The sequence below is a fragment of the Hibiscus syriacus genome, unplaced genomic scaffold, assembly GCF_006381635.1.
Source record: "Hibiscus syriacus cultivar Baekdansim isolate YM2019G1 unplaced genomic scaffold, ASM638163v2 tig00111000_pilon, whole genome shotgun sequence".
NCBI classification, from domain to species: domain Eukaryota; kingdom Viridiplantae; phylum Streptophyta; class Magnoliopsida; order Malvales; family Malvaceae; genus Hibiscus; species Hibiscus syriacus.
Window position 1 is genome coordinate 1,609,189 of NW_024062947.1, and position 22,363 is coordinate 1,631,551.

Genomic DNA, 22,363 nt, shown 5'->3' on the forward strand with positions numbered 1-22,363 from the left:
AAGTACAGATTGTTGTATCCAATCCTTAGAATAATTCGGATGACTACCATATATCGGATTTTGAAGAAGAAGACAAGGCAAACAAAATGGGGAAAAAAATAAAGCAATTGGAAGATCAGATGAAGACGATTAAAGGGGACAGTGACTATTATGGAGTTGATGCCTTGGAGTTAATCCTAGCCTCAGATTTGATTCTTCCTCCAAATTTTAAAGTCCAGCATTCAAAAAGTTCCATGGAACAATTGCCCTTCAGCTCACATTACCATGTTCTGTCGAAAGATGACGTAATACGTAGGAAATGACCAACTCTTGATTCACTGCTTCCAGGAGTATCTGTCAGGTTCATCCATCCAATGGTACAACCAGCTGAACCGATCTCATATCAGTATTTGGAAGGTTATGATCAAATCATTCTTGGAATAATACAAACATGTAAACGATATGAGACAAGTCGAGTTATGCTGCAAAGTATGGAGAAGAAGCATAACGAAAGATTCAGACAACATGCATAGAGATGGATGGATTTAGTTGTGCAAGTTCATCCACCTTTGGATGAGAAGGAAACCAGAAAGGTCTTTGTGCAAACACTAAAGGCTCCTTACTTCGGGCACCTGGTTGTAATCACATCTGGAAATTTTTCTGACTTGGTTATGACCTGAGAGATGATATAAATGACCATAAAATAAGGCAAGATCGAAGGAGAGCAGTCAAGTAAGAAACCTTCTATGAAGAAGAAGGATTAAAAGATCAACAACATCAACACCTACAATGCCAACAAAGGTGTTATAATCTCTAAACCAAAATCAAATGCAACTGTATTCGCCAGGAACTTCTAGACAACATTCAAGGGAACCCAGGAAAGAAAGAGAAAATGAACATTTAGATCCTATTCCCATGACTTACAAAGAACTTTATCAGCAAAGCTTTGAAACTCATGTAATGACACCATACCCGGTGAAACCTATGAAGCCCCCATACCCCAGGTGGTATGATGAGAACGCACATTACAAATATCAAGGCGATGTTATAGGGCACACTATTGAGAACTGCCTCGCACTTAAGAGGATCATGTAGAGAATACACAACAGGAATTGTATCCACTTTAACAACTCAGGAGCACCAAATGTTGCACAAAATCCTTTGCTTAACCATAAAGAGGCTGACATGAATGCAGTCACTGAATAGAAAGGTAGGAAAGTTAAAACCAGTGTTTATGAAGTAAAGTCTCATTTGGTTTGGGTGTGGACATAAATGGTGAAGGAATGATTTCTTATATCACATACAGGTGAATCAGAGGATACATGTAGCAAATATTGCTGCTATCACAACGAAGAGGGACATGACGTGTAGAAATTTCTAGAATTTAGAGACTTGATCCAGCTGATGATGGACAAAAAAGAGATGGAATGTTATGAGGAGAACAAGAACACTACGGAAGCAGACATCTGTGCAACTGGAGAAGTATCTGATCAAGGATATGGTGCAATACGCCCTTTGATAATCACCCCTAAGGTGAAGCCGATAGAAAAGGCACCAACAAAGGTAGTGATTGTAGCACCCATACCTTTTCCCTATAAAGGCGATCGACAAGTTCCTTGGAAATACGGTTGCCAAGTGAGAACTATGAAAGAAGGTTCTCATAAAGTGAGGTATGCTGTTGGAAGTAGGAAGTGTTATTCCCAGAAAGTTCATCCAGCCCAGAGACCACTTGAGCCATTCAAGGGAGACGAACCGGTGGTAAATAAACCTATTAAAGAGGAGGAAGCAATGGAGTTTTTGAAATTCTTAAAGCATAGTGAATACAGTGTTATGGAATAACTACATAGTTTGCCAGAACGTATTTCAATGTTAACACTACTATTGAATTTAGAGGTACATAAAGATGCACTGTTAAAGGTCTTAAATCAGACCTTTGTACCACAAGACATTCAGTCAACAAGCTGGACAGACTGATCAACAACATTCAGGCTGACAATCTTATCTCATTTTCTAATGATGAGATCCCATCCAGAGGAAGAGGTCGGGCTAAAGCATTACACATTACAACTCACTGCAAGGGACATGCCTTGCCAAGTGTGTTAATCGACAATGGATCTGCTCTGAATGTGAAGCCTTTGGTCACTTTGAAAAGACTACCAATGGATACCTCCCACATGTGAGCATGTCAGAGTGTGGTCCGAGCATTTGGCGGGACAAAGATGAGGTAATCAGTAAGATTAAAATACCCCTAACCATTGGATCTGCCACTTACAACATACAGTTCATAGTGATAGACATTATGCCTTCTTACAACTACCTTTTGGGAAGACCGTGGATCCATCAAGTCGGGGCAGTGCCATCAAAACTGCACTTTCATGCACCCACACAGATGTGTTCTTCTTCAATTATATATACACTACTCATAAAAAAAACCCTATCCTTTCATTATAATATTGATCACTAGACATAGCTACAATTAAATGTTACAAATCCAGATCTACCCAAATAACATTGTCCCATCACCAGATCTTCCTGGGTTATTTTAACACCATCAATATCTATAATAATTGTGATTAACCTGCTTTTTTAAATAATAAATTGGGTCTTATCTTTGGACCTTGGTTTAGGAACCTCAATAAAGTTTCCTCTTCGAATCTTCTTGGGATATTTAGAACTATCTTGGGTTCTTTTTTTTTCTTCCCATAATGGAAAACTCAAGGAACAAGCGAGGGCATGAGGAAGGTATTGAAGATGAATGCTATCTTACTGAAACAAAGAAACCAAAGTTACCTAGGGTCTATAATACATAAAGATGGGGTGTAGATGATGACGTTACACACAGTATAAAGGCGAGATGGCTAAAGTGGAGGGCTGTTACTGGAGTTTTGTGTGACAATAAGGTGCCTCTAAAACTTAAGGGAAAATTTTATTGAATGACAATTAGACCAGCGCTGCTGTATGGATCAGAATGTTGGGCAATCAAGAAGGATCACGTAAGGAGGATGGAGGCCGCAGAAATGAGAATACTTCGATGGGCATGTGGTAGGACTCTGTGGGACATGACACCAAACTCTGCAATTAGAATTTCCTTGGGGGTGGTGCCTGTATCCAAAAAATTGAGGGAGGGAAGACTACAGTGGTTTGGGCATGTCCTTAGGCGATAACCGTCGGATGTGGTCAGGAGGGTAGAGTCAATTACAGTCGACAGTGCCAGAAGGAGCTGACGATGAAGGAGGAAGTGGGTAGACTGCTTGAGATCTGATTTGAAGGATTTAGCCCTTACCGAGGACATGACCTCTGACAGGAAAGTATGGAGACTTTAGACCAGGGTAGCCGAGTAGTATGGGTCACAGTAATAGGGTGTAGCATCTATGTCTTCTTTTAATGCCTTTGTAGTAATTTCCATGACTTCTACTTTTTATACGTTTCTGTCATTGGAATTTATGAAGGCTTAGAACTAGGGTAGTGGAGTAGTGTTGCCTTAGTTTAGTTTTAACCCATTTGACTTTATTCCTCTCGTAACTTGCTATCGCTGACTACTGTGTATCATTCTCTTCATGTTTCCTCTTTTTAAATTTAGCCCGAACTTATGTTTCTGTCTATATGCAGAGATTTTTACGCAGGGATTTATGATAGGGAAGCGGTGGCGGATTGATGAACGTTGCTCTTGTTAAAGAATCAAACCTAGAAAAGATCTAGACTCGATGAAGAACAATAAGGGATGAATGGGGAAGGTGACAGCAATATATAGGGTTCTTTAGGGTTTCTTTTTGGTACTGGAAACAAGATAAAAAAATAAGATTAAAACAAGATAAAGAAAAGATAAAGGAATTGCAAATAAAACAAGATAACCAAGAAATCAAAAGATCTCCCTTATGAAGGTGAACGGTAAAGATGATTGATGACGTGGATGGATATGTGGAAAATCGATGGATAATGTTCTATCGAGCCCTCCTAGTCGCAATTAAAAGGCAAACACGATAATATGGCTCTAACCAACCCTCCTAGTCGCGATGAAAAGGCAAATTGAAGTGTGAAGATTAATCTCCCTCACAAGAACTTGAAAGATCTCAAGGAGAAGAAGCTTCGAAGGAACAAGACAATCAACACTTACAAAAATAAACTCTCGTTGTATTATTAATCAAAGAAATCTTGAATTATAAAGTTTAATGAAGCCTCCTTTATATAGGGGCTGAGTTCTAAAGGTCCTAAATAATTAATGAATAAAATAATAATAAACTAAACACATCTTAACTCTAATTCCTAATAAAATAATAATAACTAAAGATAATATTTTAACCCAACCTTAATTCCTAATAAAATAATAAATCTAATCCTAAAAGATAATGCATCATCCTATATTAAGTTATATTACAAATAATCAATAAAAATATTGAAAATTCGTAATATTTACAAAATCCCGTATTAATCCCGTATAGGATTTTCTGCATGCACCATCTTCAGTAAAATAGCCATATCTTGAGTTCCCAATATCGGATTGATGCGATTAAAGAACCGTTGGAAATATAAGAGAAATACGATCGTATCTGTAGAAGACATCTTGACTAAATAAGATCAGGATACCATTCAAAAGTCGTCGTAAGTCTGCTTCTTTTCTTATCTTCTTTTCCAATGTTTGGACAAGTGGATCATTTGGAAGAGTTATTACTTCTTCCTTTGATGTGAGCCTTGTGATGCATGTATCATCCTCCCTTTCTTCAAAAATATTTGACCTCGAATCTGAAACATTAAAGGGAGCAACATTAGAATCGTTTAATGATTCATTCACATTATACTTACCGAATAGATATGCTTTGAATCTTCGAGACTTTGTTCTTCTAATAGGTTCGAGTAGAAACATTAGTCCAAAGAAGCATGTATTATGGACTCTGGTGCATGTATCATTCCCCCACTCCTAAAAAGGATTCGTCCTCGAATCTAAAAATCCAAGAGAAAGAGACTTAGATGAGTTGAAAGGAAAACTTGTGAAATATTTACCAGGTTCAATGTGATGTGTCTTTATGTGTTTCAGTCGAGGTTTCTTCTTTGTAGGAACTGATTTCTTGTAGTCTTGAAATCCTCTTTTGCATACAAGTCTTGTAATCTGATGTTTAGGTTGAAATTCAACATGGTGTCGACCACTGTTTGCTTTCTGTATGATTGCTTCAGATAATTTCTCCATGGTTTTATTCGTGTGTGGTGAGAATGAGTGTTTAAAAACCATGTCAACTGGTTTGTTAAAGTAATCCCTTAAGTCTCCTAAGTGTGGTTCATGAATTAATAATTCTTGATAGGAGATTTGTGGATTGTAGAACCTGTTTAGTTGGCAAAGAAACTCATATACAAGATAAAACTCATTAGAAGTACTTTTAAAAGTATGGGTAGAAATATCAGAAATATCCGAGTAATCGTGATATACATCTTTTATATGTTCAATTCTTGGAATAATAGCATGCTTAAGAGTATACCTTCTTGGTAGTGCATCGTCTAATGTGTTTTGCTTACCTCGGTCAGCTACGCACTTAAAGGAGTTGTGTTTAGTATGGATGACAACTTCACGAGCCTTACCTTGTAAGAAGGAGAATAAATATGTTACAATGTCATTAAAATGAGTAATAAAATACTTACCTTTGGACTCCCGTAAATTGTGACTCTTCATTGATATGGCATAGTGATTAGGGCTTTCAGGTGGTAACCCGTCAGGAGGGTCACCTAATATTATTCGACAACTCTTGGCTATGGAAGATGATGTGCGCCAGTCTCGTGTTGCTTTTACTATTTCATCATTTACATGGATTTCCTGTGCACGAACTATAAAGCCTGTAGAGTTGTTCAAATCATGTTTCGTCATTAAGATAGTGTCACGACTAAGGCTTTCCTGAATGTAGCCTTTTTGTAACAAATCCAACTCTTTGGTTTCTTCAAGATTGTATGTTTGACGAGGTATGATGGAACCTTGAATTAGATTAGTTTGGCATTTTTTCCTCTTTTCAGTGGTAGTTCGTTAGGTAGATCACCTAACACTTCTCAAAAATCCTGTAAAAGAGATGAAAACACACTAGGAAAATCCTTGTTAATGTTAGAAATCGAAAAAATTGATTCCCTAAAGAGAACAAGGATGCAAGGCTGTTTGTAAAGAAGGTTCTCTCTCAATTCTTTTGTGCTCACATATAGATTTTGAGTCACTCTTTTATTCTCACATTTAGGTTCACTCACATCCCATGGATCATTATTCTTTTGGCTTTTATAACTAGTGACCTCTTTTACTTTTGCCTCTTTCTCAACTTTTTTTTTGCTTTCCCTACCTCCTCACAAATTATCATTTGATCTTTAGGGACTGGAAGTGTGTCATTCTTTGCTGGTCGTTCTTTCTCCTTGTCAGGTTTGTCATCTCTTGGCTTTTTTAGAGAATATGGAGTAGAACATGAGGAAGGATTTGGAGGATTACCTTGGTAAGAGGATGAAGTACCTTGGTAATGTTCACTGAATCGAGATCTCCTTTGGATTTGTGCTTCGATTGTCATTGCTTTCTTTAGTGCGTCTTCAAGGTTTTCGTACCCTTGTAGATCAAGAAGATAAATGATGTTTGAGTTTAAGCCGACGATGAATCTTGACACAGTTACCTCTTCTTTTTCGGTTATGTTAGCCCTATTGAGTAAGGAATGCATCTCCTTATAGTACTCTTCAACTAAACTTCTACCTTGTCGAAGTCGGTCTAGTCGTAGTTTAACTTCTCATGTATAATGTGTCGGTAGGAATCACTTTCTCATGGTTTGTTTGAGGTCGGTCCAAGAAATGATTATTAGAATTTGGAAGTTCTGGATCTTTTTCCTTGTTTGCATCCACCAAGTTCGAGCATATCCTTCAAATTATGTGTGATGAGGTGAACATGTTTAGCTTGGGGGCAGTCATGGTATGCGAACATGAGATCAACTTTTCCTTCCCACTCAATGTACCTGTCTGGATCATTGTCTCATTTGAAAGACGGGATCGTGAACTTTGGTTTTGCAAAGAGTTCGGGTGCTTTAAAACGTGGTTGTTCTCGCCCGGGTACCAAAAGTTCAGCATTGTTTGGTCTTGGATTCTGGTTTGGTAGATACAGTTGTGGTTTTTGTCGTTCTCTCACGATTTCATCAAATCTTTCAACTTGATTCGTGAGTCGGGTAAGTGTGGCTAAGATAGCCATAAGTGTCTTGTTGTTATTGTCGCCCATCCTGAAATCATAACACTCAAAAGAAAATTTTAAAGTAAAATAAAAATAAAATGAAGAAAATTCAACAAAGCAAGAAACCTCACAAGTCACTCCAAGAAAGTAACACAACGAGAGGCAAGTAAGCCGATCTTGTACTCTTTAAAACTCACTTTACCAATTAGTCTTCCACAGTTCGTATCAGAGTTTGATTACTAGCAAAGGCGATAAGAAAAAACTTAAAAGTTCTAAGAGGCCAAACAAGGGTTAGACTCCAAGAGAACGAGAATGCAAAGAAGGAAGAAGTATGCAAACTCTTTAGTCCTACTAAAAAAAGAAAGATAATGTGTTAGATAATGCACAAGAACAATAAAAAGAAAAAACAAAAGAACTTAAAGCACTAAGAGTCAAAGAAAAAAAAAAGAACCAACCCAAAAACCTAGAAAACGGTGGATCAACTTGAGCAACGTTTTTGAGGGGGTTACCGATGTCCAAAAATTTTGGGAAAATTCTTGAATGTATGTCGATGTGTCAAGAAACCACCTGTAATATTTCAGAACTAAATACCTTCAGTAGTATCTAGTGGACTCTGTTGAACGGTGAGTCCTCAAACAATCTATTTTTCTTGATGCTTTGTTCAAAGGTGTTCTTGATCTCCAAATATTCTGATTTTTTGTGTAAATGATATTAATTATATTAAGATGCAATATGGAAATTTTCACCACGAAATTATTCTTGTATAGTTTTCAAGAAATTTGACAAGATCCTAGACCGAATCTGCCGATGAAATTTGAAGAACGTATTTGAAGGCTCCAATGAACTCCGATTTGGGTGAATTTCGGACTAGAGATTTATATTAAGATGAATATGATATCTGGAGAAAATCATCCCTAAATACTTTCGTTTGCAATTATTTTTGAAATTTTGGCTTTCTTGTTTTTTTTTGCCTTTTTTTGTTTTTTTGTTTGTTTTTTTAAAAAAATAATAAACTAACAAGAAGGATTTGAATCTAAATTAAAATTAAATAAAAAGAACCTGAAACGATGAATCTTTTCTAGACTAGCTATGTTGGGATACCTTGACGGTTTTGTGTGCAAGAACAATCAAGATTGATTGCTTCTTTCCAAGAATCGACCCAAATCTGATACCAATTATTAGGGAAGCGGTGGTGGATTGATGAACGTTGCTCTTGTTGAAGAATCAAACCTAGAAAAGATCTAGACTCGATGAAGAATAATAAGGGATGAATGGGGAAGGTGGCAGCAATAGATAGGGTTCTTTAGGGTTTCTTTTTGGTGCTGGAAACAAGATAAAAAAATAAGATTAAAACAAGATAAAGAAAAGATAAAGGAATTGCAAATAAAACAAGATAACCAAGAAATCAAAAGATCTCCCTTATGAAGGTGAACGGTAAAGATGATTGATGACGTGGATGGATATGTGGAAAATCGATGGATAATGTTCTATCGAGCCCTCCTAGTCGCAATAAAAAGGCAAACATGATAATATGGCTCTAACCAACCCTCATAGTTGCGATGAAAAGGCAAATTAGAGTGTGAAGATTAATCTCCCTCACAAGAACTTGAAAGATCTCAAGGAGAAAAAGCTTCGAAGGCACAAGACAATCAGCACTTGCAAAAATAAACTCTCCTTGTATTATTAATCAAAGCAATCTTGAATTACAAAGTTTAATGAAGCCTCCTTTATATAGGGGCTGAGTTCTAAAGGTCCTAAATAACTAATGAATAAAATAATAATAAACTAAACATATCTTAACTCTAATTCCTAATAAAATAATAATAACTAAAGATAATATTTTTAACCCAACCTTAATTACTAATAAAATAATAAATCTAATCCTAAAAGATAATGCATCATCCTATATTAAGTTATATTACAAATAATCAATAAAAATATTGAAAATTCGTAATATTTACAAAATCCCGTATTAATCCCGTATAGGATTTTCTGCATGCACCATCTTCAGTAAAATAGCCATATCTTGAGTTCCCAATATCGGATTGATGCGATTCAAGAATCGTTGGAAAGATAAGAGACAGAAGGTCGTATATCCAGAAGACATCTTGACTAAATAAGATCAGGATACCATTCAAAAGTCGTCGTAAGTCTACTTCTATTCTGATCTTCTTTTCCAATGTTTGGACGAGTGGATCATTTGGAAGAGTTATTAATTCTTCCTTTGATGTGAGCCTTGTGATGTATGTATCATCCTCCTTTCTTCAAAAAAGATTCGACCTCGAATCTGAAACATTAAAGGGAGCAACATTAGAATCGTTTAATGATTCATTCACATTATACTTACCGAATAGATATGCTTTGAATCTTCGAGACTTTGTTCTTCTAATAGGTTCGAGTAGAAACATTAGTCCAAAGAAGCATGTATTATGGACTCTGTTGCATGTATCAATTTATTTGTAGGGATTACTTCCCATTACAGACGCGCATATGTAGACTGCATATGAAGAATGTTCAACTATGTATTTATTTATTTATTTATACATGCATTGTATTTTATCTTTATTTTTTTAATTTTCTGACTGCCGGAGCTCTGAAGGTGGATAGTATGCAAAGACTTTGCTCATCTTTGGAGCCTATGTTACGCAGAATTGTGAGTCAAATCTTTCTTTCATAGTTTTGTCTCTGTTCTCGTGTTCTCAAGAAGAAAGTTGGAGAAAAACTTTTGTTGCTTTGACTTTTCATTTTCCCGGAACATATCGAACATAAGTATCTGGTTATAGTTCTCAATACATATGAGTAAACTTAGACAAAATTAAGAAAAACCCGTATTTGACACTCACCTCCGAGTCTGAATACAATTGGAGAATCCATTTCTGAGTGACCAATACGATGGCTGCAGCCTATGTAAAATTCTTGATAGTAAGCTCTATTTCATATAATTTTACTATATTATATATTTAGTGCCAACTTTATTGGCTTGATAGGTCCCTAAACGACAAAAACTAGGTTAATATTATCTGTATTTACCATAGCATTTATTACCTTAAGAGTTTAAATTTTGTATTCTTCTGTATATATAGTCCAAAAACTGTGGTAATGGCAGTTAGGTTGGAACAACCGTGAGAAGTTAAAGTTATGCTCTCTATATCATCATCATGGACATTCATTTTATTTGTCACATTCGCTGGTTTCTTGATGATATATATATGTATTCAAATGTGTTCTATCAACTGCCACTGATTCTACATTTTGAATGAATTACAGGTCAGTGAAGAAGTGGAGCGGGATTTGACAAGAATAGAACGGTCAATTGACTGTGAGGTTTGCTCTTCTACACCCAATATTTGGACGTTAAACTATAATTTTCTCTTTTATTCTCTTTAATATTCATCATGTTCATAAAAGGTAGCAGTACTCTATTTTTTCAGAAATATGCATGTTAGATACATATTCGAATATGGAGTATGATCTTTCAAATATTTTTGAAATATTTTCCTTAAAAAAGTGCATTCTTCATAAGATTTATATCTAATACCGAGGTCTGTAAACTGATTCGAATAACAACATTTATCATGTGACAGGAGTTCAGCACCGAGACTACAAAGTGCAGATGGAAGAAATCTGCAGCTTCATTTCAGAATAAGAATGCCACCTCACCTATTCACTGGAGGGAAGCTTGAGGGTGAGCAAGGGGCTTCCATCCATGTCGTCTTACTTGATGTGATCTCAGGGACTGTGGTTCAAACCGGATTAGAATCATCACTCAAACTCAATGTTGTGGTGCTTAAAGGTGACTTCAATGAAGAATCTGATGAAGATTGGACTAAAGAACAGTTTGAGAGCTATGAAGTTAAAGAACGCGAGGGGAAACAACCGCTTTTGACCGGGGAACTACAAGTGACCCTCAAGGAAGGAGTTGGAACTCTAAGAGATCTTACCTTCACTAATAATTCAAGCTGGATTAGGAGTAGAAAATTCAGGTTTGGTTGAAGGTTGCTTCCGGATATTGCGAAGAAATTCGTGTTCGAGAAGCTAAAACTGAGGCTTTTTCCATTAAATATCATAGGGGAGAATGTGAGCTTTCAATCACAAATAACCTTATGCTACTCTTGCATTGGCTTTAATCCTTCTGCAGTTGTTTTTATTGTTTGGCTTGCATTATTGTTTACTTGCAGTGTACAAAAAACATTATCCACCTGCATTGCATGACGAAGTGTTGAGATTGGAAAGAATAGCCAAAGATGGAGCACTACATAAGAAGTTGTTTAAAGCTGATATCATAACAGTTGAAGATTTTCTTCGACTTGTTCGGGATTCGCAAAAATTAAGAAATGTAAGTGATATCCCTTCCAACCATATCTCTCTTTTCCGCTCTCGAGCTTCATCATTTAGCCCCATTTTCACCGCTACATTCTTTGAATCCTGATATAGACCTTGGGAAGTGGAATGTCAAATAGAATGTGGGAGACACAGTGGAGCATGCTAAGACCTGTGTCCTGGGAGCAAAGCTTATGTTTACTACACTGATCAAACACACAGCGCATGCATTGTTTTCAATCACATTTATGAAGTCAGAACTTATTGCTGATGGGAAGTTCCTGTCTTTGGAATTACTTAACCACAATCAAAAGGTTAGATTCTCTTCTGTTTGCAATCTCTGTAGAAATGATAAAACTGGAAAACAAACTGCCCCGGCAAGAATAATAGACTAACTGACATGAAATTTTGCCTGCAGCTTTTTGTTGATTCCCTGATGAAGAGAGCGTATGAAAATTGGCATCAAGTTATAGAATACGACGAAAGGTTCTCAACACGCTTGCAAGTACAAAGGGAGCCAACCCGTCGACAACACCGACAAACGAGAACAATTACAATGCAGATTACTACACCATAACTGCTCAGAAGAGTAGGCAATAATATATAACATCAGAGCAAGCTCCACAGTGCCAGAATAATAATAATACCCACCAAGCAGTCCATCAGTTGATTGAATTTCCCTTTGGAAGGTCTGATCAGAATGAAGTAATGACAATGAATAATCAGAAAGCACTGTTACCTAGCATCACCACAAATTATATGCCGATTGGAGGAAACGCGACAGCATCCGGTGGGTCAGGTTTTACAGGAGATTGGTTTCAGCCGAGAAGCGGGCATGGATACGAAGATTTCTTTACTGATGAAATTCGGCTTAGGAGTACGGAAATGTTAGCGACAGATGACATGCAAAGACTGCTGAAGACTTTTGGTGTAGGTGTTGGTATGGGAGCTAGTTTTGGTCATTCAGATGAGTCTCCTTATACATACACCATTCATGATGATCATCAAATAGATCACTCTTATCCTTATTATGCTCAGGAATGTGGCAAAGGATCAGGGAAAGCTATTGTCGGGTGCAGGGATTCAAAAAATGGTTGTGTAACGGTATAACAACCATTATACCGCGGTATCAGCGGCCCCGTTACTGATATCAACTGAAATCACGATGTGAAATGGAATCACACCTATAACGATCGATAACGGCCGCAATTTAACAGGTAACGATCGATCGCGGCTTAACGGACTGTTTTTCCCGTTAATCCCTTTACAACACCAAACATCAAGTTTGATTCTGTAATTCCTCTAATTATTGCTTCAAATCTCTGTTTCTTTCCAAGTTGTTTCTGTAATTCCTCTAATTGTTGCTTCAAGCTTTCATTTGAAGAAGAATAAGGCCACGAGATGGGTGTGTTGAGATCTGAAGTCTAGGATAAGGACCATGTCTGATTCACCGCTTTCGGATCTATTTTAGGTTTAGGTTTTAAGGGGATGGGTGATGGTGGTAGTGGTGGAAGCGGCGGGATGGTTTAAGGAGGAAGGCTGATGGAAATTAAGGTTTCGATATAGGCGGGAAATAGGGATTTTTATTTACACGTAAAAAGGAGCAAAATATGTTACTTACTTTGTTTTAGGGTAAATTTCATAAATGGACACTCAACTTTTAAGGCACTAACATTTCAATTTAATAATCTAGCTTAAGAACGTTTGGATAATTAAAATATTTTTTTATAATTTAATTATTAAACGTTTATATTTCTTAGTAAACATATAATACATTAATAACATATTCCAAAAAATTAAATATAAATCAAATCTAAGTATTAATTCAGATATATAACTTGAATTAATAATTTAAATGTTTTAGATCATTTTTTTAGATTTATAAATTAACTTTTAAAAGTAAATTTTAAAGGTAAAAGGAATATAATTTTTATACAGTTTTTGAATTTGAGTAATATATATGTAGAATGTATATATTATGAATAATTAAAACTTTATTAAGTAAAGATTTTTTTCATCCCAATCTTCCATTTTTTTTTTGAAACGTTCGGGAAATCCCTGGGACCCAGAGAGAAAAATCAAGTCTCCATGTTTGGGCTAATGGGCTACTATTGGAGGAGTTTTGGGGTAGGTAGTCTAATACAAGGTTAAAACAATGTGTGACCTAAAATATTATAAAGCGTGATGATGTGAACACAACAACACAAATGGATCCTGAAGTCATGCCTCAAGGACCTATCACTCGTGCAAAGGCTAAACAATTCAGGGAAGTACTTTCTCATAAGTGCCTTAATGTTTTTAAATCTTTTAATGAGAAAGAACCCTTAGATAATAAGTTGTTTAATATGTTACATATTGAATATTAAATAACCAATAGTTCACATTCTTATATTATACATTATATAAGTTCATTTACTTAGTTTATTTCTTTATGTTATGCATGTAGGCACATTCGACCAATACTTGAGACCTATATTGGAGCTAAATAGAGCATGCGACAACAAGGATACTTACATGGGAATGATTAAGAGAGCATAAGGATCAAATTGGTGATAAGTTGTTTAGATGCCGTGAGCTCATAACTGGATTGAGCTGAAGATTTGAGCTACAAGACGACCTCATTTCAGCTGGGGAGTTGTACCATCACCATCACCACTTAGGACACTTCAAATATGTTTGAAGTCAAAATTTGTGAAATCGTACCTTTTCACGAATAGTTGCCAACTCAAGAGGTACCTTTTCATAAGGAGCTGCCATAATATTCACCATGCTACAAGTCACATATGGCCAGCTCACCTTTAGCTCATTCACACCATAAGTAGCTCAAACATGAAGGGACACCTTTCTCAAACATTGTGACCTTTCATGAATGATGCTGCCCATGAAGATGCCTTTACATATAAGAGCATGTTGATGAAGGCATTGTAATCATTAGAGGTTTAAATCACCAAGGAACATGATATAAAAGCTCTATGTCTATTCGGCCACACACATGCCATGCACATGAGAGTTTTTGGAGCCAACATGAGGAGACACAACACCATTCGGCCAAGGGAGATGTTCCCTCATCATTGCCGAATCATCAAGCCCCTTCATGAAGGGTTAGTCGAACCATCACAAGCCCAAAGGACTTAATCATTCATTTGAAGCATTATGTATCTTCCTAAAGTCATGTATCTAGCCAAAACATTATGTAACCATTCGACCAAGCCCTCTCATTTCCTATAAATAGAGTGGCTTGCCTTTATTTGTACTCATCTCATCTCATATATAAAAATTACTCTTGTGAGTTATTTCTCTTCAAAGTTCTTTGTGAACTTTATCGATTAAACAAGTATAGTTCCTATATTTGTGGCGTCATTCCTTCCATCATGATTCTAAAATTCCTAGATTGATATCTAGTGGGTTGAAGACACTATCACCACCCCTCTAGAAAGTTTGTGAAGACCGGGATTGTGCTTCATAGCATAGTTTCCTCTTTGGCGTGTTTGAGATACAACATCACCACCATTGCCATTTCATCAACATCCTTCATCAAGACCATCATCAATTCCATAATTCCGCAGTCATCTCTATCCTTTCTTTATTTTTATTCATTTCTTATCTTTATTATTTCACTTATTCTTCCTTTATTAATCATATTCCTTTTCTTATCTTTGTTGCAGCCAAGCTTATAATTCAAGGGCATCAGTACTTGTCAATCCTAGATCAGGACACAATAAGGCTATCTATTCTCTTCCACCAAAGCGTGTAGATCACCTTACATCAACGATAATCGGAGCATCGTTGGATTGACAACAAAAGTGTCATTGACGTGCAAAACAAAAGAAAAATAGAAGAAAAGACTCCTACATCAAAATTGGAGTGCAAAAAGAAAAGAAAAATACAAAAAGAAGAAAAAAATCAGAAAAGAAGAAAAGAAAAGAAATTCAAAAGAGAAAGTAAGCCAAGGAAAAGTGCTCTACCATTACAAGAACATCAAAGAGATCAATTACACTAAGAGAAGATAACCTTATTGTTTCTTGAGAAAGGTTGCAGTAAGTGTTGTTTCTTTAATTGTAAGTCACCTCTTCATTTTCTATCCTTTCATTTTCCTTGTCTTCAACCATTTCCTTCTTTTAATACCTTTGAATCCTTTCTTCTATCTTTCCATTTCTTCTATTCTTTTACCCTAACTTATTTACAGCCGACACACACAAGGAAAGAATTAACTTGTTCTAATCTTGAGTAAGTTCCTCAAAGGACTTAGCAAGAGAAATTTGAGTGGAAAAAGGCTATTGAGAGAGTGAGATCAGAAGGGGAATTGTTAAAAGCCATAATTATATTCCCGAGAGTAAACACGAGTGTTGAGTGGTGTGATCTTATCATTTTCTTTGGAGTGAACTTGAAAGGTTTTGTGAGTGTGCTGGTAAGGTTTATTTTCATTTTATTTACTAACAATGTCTCAAGTTTTAGGACAAATTTTTATAGTGAAAAGAGCCTTGAATATTTAGTCCATGGAGGATAACCAAAGAGAGAACATTTTTCACACTAGATGTCATGTAAACAACAAAGTGTGTTTCATGATTATCGATGGGGGAAGTTGAACCAATGTTGCAAGCACTTTAATGGTGGCTAAACTTGGACTCAAGACCATTAAACATCCTACACCATACAAGATACAATGGCTAAATTATGGAGGAGAAGTTAAAGTCACCAAACAAGTCAACATTTCCTTTTCAATTGGGAAATACCAAGACCAAGTCCTTTGTGATGTCATTCCAATGAATGCGTGCCATATACTCCTAGGAGGCCTTGGAAATTGGATAAGAAAGCTATCCATGATGGTTTCACCAACCGATACACTTTCTATCACCATGAAAAGAAATTCATTTTGACTCCCCTTTCACCAAATCAAGTTTCTGAAGATCAAGACGCTTTGAAGAAAAGCATTGAAGTTTTCAAATCTACCAATGAAGAGAAGCCAATGAAGATGAACATATATGCTGGAGGAAAAGATATTAGGAAACATTTGTTATCCTATAAAGCTCTAATTGTACTTAGGTACAAGGAAATCTTAATTTTGACTAACATTCCAGAAGGATTGCCTTCCTCTATTTCATCTTTATTGCAGGAATTTGAAGAGTTATTTCCGGAAGATATCCCTAGTGGATTTCTATCTATTAGAGGGATCGAGTATCAAATTGATTTTATACCCGGTGCATCCATTCCAAACAGACCATCATATAGAAGTAACCCCGAAGAAACCAAGGAACTTCAAAAACAAGTTGAAGAATTAATGGACAAGGGATACATACTAGAGAGTTTGAGTCTATGTGTTGTTCGGTGTTACTTGTGCCCAAAAAGGATGGTTCATGGAGAATGTGTGTAGACTATCGTGCTATCCATCAAATTACCATCAAGTATCGACATCCTATACCAAGACTTGATGACATGTTAGACGAATTAAGTGGAGCCACTATGTTTTCTAAAATTGACTTAAAGAGTGGATATCATCAAATTAGAATGAGAGAAGGAGATGAATGGAAGACCACATTCAAAACAAAGCAAGGATTGTATGAGTGGTTGGTAATGCCTTTCGATTTAACCAATGCTCCAAGCACCTTCATGAGGTTAATGAATCATGTACTCCGGCCATTCATCGGAAAGTATTGTTTTGTTTATTTTGATGATATTCTGGTTTATAGTCATAACTTGGAATCCCATCTGTAACACTTGAGGTACGTTCTTGAAACCCTTCAAAAGGAAAAACTTTATGCAAATATGAAGAAATGTGTCTTTTGCACTAACAGTTTAACATTCTTAGGCTTTATTGTAAGTTCACAAGGACTTGAAGTTGATCCTGAAAAGATAAAAGCATCCAAGAGTGGCCTACGCCTACTTCAATTAGTCAAGTCTGAAGTTTTCATGGTCTTGCAAGTTTTTACAGAAGGTTTGTGCCTAATTTTAGTTCTATTGCCGCCCCCTTAACAGGGATCATTAAAAAGAATTCTATCTTTTCATGGGCCAAAGAATAAGAAGATGCCTTCAACGAAATGAAGGAATGTTTAACCAAGGCACCTTTACTTGCACTACCTAACTTTTATAAGACTTTTGAGGTGGAGTGTGATGCTTCTGGAATCAGAATTGGGGCTGTTTTGACTCAAGAAGGACGGCCCATTGCATATTTTAGTGAAAAGTTGAATGGTGTCTTGCTAAACTATCCAACTTATGACAAAGAGATGTATTCTCTCATACGGGCACTTGAAGTTTGACAGCATTATCTTCTACCAAAGGAATTTGTCATACACACCGACCATGAAGCCTTGAAGCATATAAAAGGTCAACACAAGTTAAACAAGCGACATGCCAAATGGGTGTAGTTTTTGGAGTCATTTCCTTATGTTATTCATTACAAGAAAGGTAAAGAAAACATTGTAGTCGATGCTCTCTCCAGAAGGTATGTACTCCTTAATGCTCTTGATTCAAAGTTAATTGGGTTTTCATATATTAAGGATCGGTATGCTACTGACCATGACTTTGAAGAGAAGTATAAGTCTTGTGAAAAAGGTGCATATGAAAAGTTTTATAGGCACGAGGGATATCTATTCAAAGAAGAGCATTTATGTATTCCTCAAGGGTCTCTTCGAGAAGTACTTGTTTGAGAAGCACATGAAGGAGGTCTCATGGGTCATTTTGGAGTCAGCAAAACATTGGAGATTTTGAAACAACACCTCTATTGGCCTAAAATGAAGAGAGACGTTGAAAGGGCATGTGAAAGATGTGTCACTTGCAAAAAGGCAAAATCAAAAGTTATGCTTCATGGACTTTACAAGCCTTTATCTATTCCTCAAGAACCATGGGTTGATATCTCAATGGACTTTGTGATGGGACTACCAAGGAAAAAGAATGGACGAGACTCAAAATTTGTGGTAGTAGATCATTTTTCCAAGATGATACATTTCATACCATGCCATAAGACAGATGATGCAACACATGTGGCCAACTTGTTCTTTAGAGAAATTGTGAGATTACATGGCGTTTCAAGAACCATAGTCTCCGATAGAGATGTCAAATTTCTTAGCCATTTCTGGAGGACATTATGGAGTAAGATTGGAACAAAGCTGCTATTCTCCACAACATGCCACCCTCAAACGGATGGGAAAACCGAAGTGGTGAATCAAGTATTATCAACATTGTTGAGATCTATCATCAAAAAGAACATCAAAGCTTGGGAGGAATGCTTACCACACGTTGAGTTTGCATACAATCGGGCAGTCCATTCAAGGACCAAGATGTCACCATTTGATGTAGTGTATGGATTTAACCCCTTAACACCTCTAGATCTTCTTCCTTTGCCTCAAGAACACATGATCAACAAAGATGGCAAGAACAAAGACGAGTTCGTTAAGAAACTTCATCAACAAGTTCGAGACAATATAGAAAAATGAACAAGGCAATATGAACAACAAGCGAATAAGGGACGCAGCAACTAAAATTATAGGAAGGTGATTGGGTGTGGGTGCATTTCAGAAAATAACGTTTTCCTTCCCAAAGGAAATCCAAGTTGTTACCAAGAGGAGATGGACCGTTCCAAATCATCAAAAAGTTCAATGATAATGCATACAAATTGGATTTACCTGGTGAATACAATGTAAGTGCAACTTTTAATATTTCAGATCTCTCTCTATTTGAAGACACGACGATTTGAGGATAAATCACTCAAAAGAAGGGGAGGATGATGTGATCACAACAACACAAATGGATCCTGAAGTCATGCCTCAAGGACGTATCACTCGTGCAAAGGCTAAACAATTCAGGGAAGTATTTTCTCATAAGTGCCTTAATGTTTTTAAATCTTTTAATGAGAAAGAACCCTTAGATAATAGGTTGTTTAATATGTTACATATTGAATATTAAATAACCTATAGTTCACATTCTTATATTATACATTATATAAGTTCATTTACTTAGTTTATTTCTTTATGTTATGCATGTAGGCACATTCGACCAATACTTGGGAGCTACATTGGAGCTAAATGGAGCATGCAACAACAAGGATACTTACATGGGAACAATTAAGAGAGCATAAGGATCAAATTGGTGAGAAGTTGTCTAGATGTCATGAGCTCATTGAAGATTTGAGCTACAATATGACCTCATTTCAGCTGGGGAGCTGCACCATCATCACCACCACTTAGGACACTACAAATATGTAGTTGCCAACTCAAGAGGTACCTTTTCACAAGGAGCTGCCATAATATTCACCATGCTACAAGTCACTTATGGCCAGCTCACCTTTAGCTCATTCACACCATAAGTAGCTCAAACATGAAGGGACACCTTTCTCAAACATTGTGACCTTTCATGAATGATGTTGCCCATAAAGATGCCTTTACATCCAAGAGCATGCTGATGAAGACATTGTAATCATTAGACGTTTAAATCACCAAGGAACATGATATAAAAGCTCCATGTCTATTTGGCCACACACATGACATGCACATGAGAGTTTTTGGCGCCAACATGAGGAGACACAACACCATTCGGGCAAGGGAGATGTTCCCTCATTATTACCGAATCATCAAGCCCCTTCATGAAGGGTTAGTCGAAGCATCACAGTCCCAAAGGACTTAATCATTCATTTGTAGTATTATGTATCTTCCTAAAGTCATGTATCTAGCCGAAACATTATGTAACCATTCGACCAAGCCCTATCATTTCCTATAAATAGAGTGGCTTGCCTTCATTTGTACTCATCTCATCTCATATATAAAAATTACTCTTGTGAGTTATTTCTCTTCAAAGTTCTTTGTGAATTTTATCGATTAAACAATTATAGTTCCTATACTTGTGGCGTCATTCCTTCCATCATGATTCCAAAATTCCTAGATTAATATCTAGTGGGTTGAAGACACTATCACCACCCCTCAAGCAAGTTTGTGAAGACCGGGATTGTGCTTCATAGCATAGTTTCCTCTTTGGCATGTTTGAGATACAACATCACCACCATTGCCATTTCATCATCATCCATCATCAACATCCTTCATCAAGACCATCATCAATTCCATAATTCCGCAACCATCTCTATTCTTTCTTTATTTTTATTCATTTCTTATCTTTATTATTTCACTTATTCTTCCTTTATTAATCATATTCCTTTTCTTATCTTTGTTGCAGCCAAGCTTATAATTCAAGGGCATCAGTACTTGTCAATCCTAGATCGGGACACAATAAGGCTATTTACTCTCTTCCACCAAAGTGTGTAGATCACCTTACATCATGTGACCTAAAAGTGATATAAACAATATAACATTTTAGGTTACACGCAACCTAAAAGATCATATTTTTTACATTTTTAGTTCAACCTGAAATATTATGAAAAAATGTAACATTTTTTGTTGCAACCTAAAATATTACGAAAAAGATTTGCACCAGAAAAAAAGTAAGGAAAAGTTAAAATTTTAAGAAAAAGTAAGAAAAAACATTTTAAGTTGTGCGTAACCTAAAATATAATGTTGTTTGTAATATTTTAGGTCGCGTTTTTCAAAGACAGATAAGTAATTCGTTCTTTTGTAGTTTTAAGATTTCAATTAAAATTTATTTCTTTAATAACATCCAATTGTTGCATTGAAAACTTTATCTAGTCCTACTCTATGTTGAACTCAATATTTTCTATTTTATTATTTGTTATGAGTTAATATAATATTCTTAAGAAATATATAAATAAATACAAAAATAATTAATGATGATAAAAATTGTGTTTATATATTAATAAAAGTCTATAAGTGTTACAAAATACTCTAAAAATCATTCAAAGTGATTTTTTATAATTATAATTATAATTACTATATTTTATAATAAGTTGTGCGAATTTTAAAAAAATCACGTCCGCGATACCCGCAATGACCGCGATAGCATCCGTTACGTCCGCGACCGCGATAAACGTAACGCGACCGAAAACGCGACCGCGACCACAATTTGAATCCCTGGTCGGGTGGCTTAAGTTGAAAGAGGCTTTAAGGTGGGGAATATTCGTACGAAAGAGAGCTGCAGAAAGAAGAGCTCAGCTGGTTGAGCTTGATTGACTCATCTGATGCTTAAAAAGACTTATGTTAACACCATTATCTTTTAGCCGGTTAACAGATGATTGAATGATTCCGAGTTCCGTTATCTTTGCCAGTATTTGATAAGGCATTATTCATCAGAGAAAGCTGATTATGACAAGTCAAAATTTCTGTATATGAAATGTGATTCTCTTTGCTCCAGATGTGTAATATTGTCATATGCTTTTAACACAAGAATAGTTTAATTCGTTTTATTCTTAGATATGTGACTTTATTTTGATGATGACTCAGCATATCCAAAGATGATCTGAAAAGGGAGTTGACGAGCAACAGAAAATAAACTACATAATTCCTTATAAAGAGTATACAGATTCATGCCTTTTCACCGTCTTTTATCTGAGGATCAACATCGATAATTGACCGAGGGGATACGCAGGCTGCAGCATCACATCCATCAATATGGTCTCATTATTTTGCTTCTGCATCAAGGATACTCATTTTACCAAGGCTAAAACTGTAAACCAGGTTCAATCACGATCATTTTTTTTATTTCTGTTAGCTAACAATTTTGCATACTGTGCTAAAAGAATCTCATATTTCAACACCAACATTAACTACGACATGGACAGGGAAAAGAAAGCATAGAAAATGTAACCAACAAACGCAAGGGAAGTTCTATTGTCATACCAATGTTGTAGTCGTAATCCCCTTCATTACAAGCTTGGTGCTGACAACACTGGAATTCATAACGGGGCCTTTGGATCAAGGAGAAGATTATTGTCGGGGAATAATCTTTTTCGAAATCACGTACCCATGTTTGGTTCAAGAACATTTCCTCTGGGGTAGAAATATT

General features: G+C 36.2%; 1 pseudogene; it reads left to right on the top strand.

The window, feature by feature from the left end:
- The first annotated feature begins 2,669 nt into the window (after positions 1-2,669).
- Positions 2,670-21,531, top strand: LOC120149265 (annotated as a pseudogene).
- The last annotated feature ends 832 nt before the right edge of the window (positions 21,532-22,363 follow it).